The sequence below is a fragment of the Babylonia areolata genome, chromosome 12 (assembly GCF_041734735.1).
Source record: "Babylonia areolata isolate BAREFJ2019XMU chromosome 12, ASM4173473v1, whole genome shotgun sequence".
In the NCBI taxonomy this organism is placed as follows: Eukaryota; Metazoa; Mollusca; class Gastropoda; order Neogastropoda; family Buccinidae; genus Babylonia; species Babylonia areolata.
Window position 1 is genome coordinate 40,052,878 of NC_134887.1, and position 2,500 is coordinate 40,055,377.

Below are 2,500 nucleotides of genomic sequence, written 5' to 3' on the forward strand. Positions count from 1 at the left end.
TCTGTCTCTCTCTCGCAGTTCGAAAAGAGCGTAAAGCTATAGTTTGGTTTTTGTTTGTTTGCTTTTTTGGTTTTTTTTTTGTTTTTTTTTGTTTTTTTTGGGGGGGGTGTTGTTTTTCGTTTTTTTGGAGGTTTTTTTTGGGGTTTTTGTGTTTTTTTTTTGGGGGGGGGGTGTTGTTTTTCGTTTTTTGGAGGTTTTTTGGGTTTTTTTTTTTTTTGGGGGGGGGGGGATAGAAAGAGAGATAGAGAGACAGAGAGACAGAGACAGAGAGAAGGAGGGGGCGGGGTGGCAACCTTTTCCCCGTGTAACGAGCCATAAAGAAGGAAGAAACGAGGTATTCAGTTCGGCGCCCCTTGGGGTATGGAGACGGAGAGAGAGCGGAGGAGGGGAGCAGAGGGCGGGGGGGGGGGGGGGGGGGGGGGGGGGTTGAGGAAGTGGAGAAAGGGAGAGAAACTGAAACAGAGAGACAAAGACAGGCAGACAGACAGACAGACAGACAAAGAGACAGACGAACCGACAGGTGGGCGGGAGGAACGGAGAGACAGACAGAGGAAGGGAGGAAGGGAGGAAGGAAGGCGTGGGGATAAACTACGGACTTTTTTTTTTTTAACTTTTTTTTTTTAATTTTCCAATTTTTCTAACACATAGACAATTGACAAGACGACATAAATGAATAAACACATATCTTTGGAAAGATGAAAAGACAAATTGGACATAAACATAATAACAGCGGCGGGAAACAACAAACCAAAAAACGACATAATTGACATACATATGTAATATTCTAAGCATAACAACTAAGAATGGTTGTATAAGTCATTTGAATAAGTCTTGAAACATAGTAACAGATATCCATATCCCTAAAATCTATCATCCATATATATATATATATATATATACACACACACACACACACACACACACACACACACACACACGAAAACACACACACACACACACACACACACACATATATATATATATATATATATATATATATATATATATATATATATATATAATATACATATAATAAACCACGGACATAACGGATATACGTCCGTAACACACACACACACACACACACACACACACACACACACACACACACACACACACACACACACAGAAGTCAAAGTAAAAGATCAAAGTTAAAAGATGTTTTAACTGTCAGGCATCTGGCCCATAACAGCAGGAAGAAAGAAAGAGAATGGAAGAGAGAGAGAGACAGACAGACAGATTTTGATACATATTATATCAGTACGAGATTTTCTTTGAGCCATAGTATCCTTCTGTTCTTTTTTTTGTTTTGTTTTTTGTTTTTTGTTTTTGTTTTTTTTGGGGGGGGGGGTTTTTGGATAGGAAAGAGAGAGACAGAGAGAGAGAGAGAGAGAGAGAGAGAGAGAGAGAGAGAACGGTGGAGATTGTAGGGGATGGTTTGACCGTCCTTACCCCCTGGTTCCAAGCTCCCCCTCCCCCCCCCCCCCCTCCCCTCTCCCGACCCTCGCTGTCTGCCCCATATCTTTCCCCTCATCCCACACTTGCTTCCACAGCCCAATCCCCCCCCCACCCCCCACTGACCCACACACACCTCTGCACCTCACATCCTCCCCCCTCCGGGCCCAACTCCTACCCCGGCCGCCGCCCCGCCTCGCCCCGCCTCCCCCTCCTCCTCACTCCCAGCTCATTATACTGTTCAATGGCGGACCGCGCGCATGTCGGGAGGGGGAGACAACATTGAAACTGTCTCACTTTGTGTCTGCTGGCTGGCGCGGAACTGGGTGCCGGGGTGGTGCCTGCGACACCCCCTACCCACCCCGGATCCACCCAGACCCACCCCACCCTCCCTCTTCCTTTATCTCTCCCCCCCCCTCCTCATCCCTTCCCCACCCGCCACTCCTCTGTATCACCCCCCCTCACCACACCACCACCCCACCCCGTCATCCCTCCTCCCCCATCACCACACCACCCCCATCATATCTATGTCTGTATCCCTCCAACATTTGCCGCATTGGAAGGTGGGGGAATGGCGGGTCGGGGAGGGGGGGTGGGGCGGAGCATAAGACAATGCTGACAAAAAAAATACAACAACAGAAAAACAAGAGGGAGAGAGAGAGAGAGGGGGGGGGGGAGGGAGGGAGGGAGGGAATAAATATTCATTTTCAGTCAAATTTTCCTTTCAACATGCCTACCCCCCCACTCCCCCCCTTTCCCCCACTCAGGGTTTTTTGTTTTGTTTTGTTTTTTATAAATAGAACTGACGTGACATCACAGCCCTTTTTTTTGTGTTCTTTAAATGTACAACGCTGATATGAAACACTTTTTAAAAAAATCAAGAAGGACAATAGAACTGGCATCACATCGCGGTTCGTTAAAAAAAACAAACAAAAAAACGAAAACGAAAGAAAAAAAAAGGGGGGGGGGGGGGGGGGCAATAGAACTGGCATGACATCACGGTTCGTTCTGTGTTCTCTGAATGTGTCCCGCTCGTGTGCTGGGT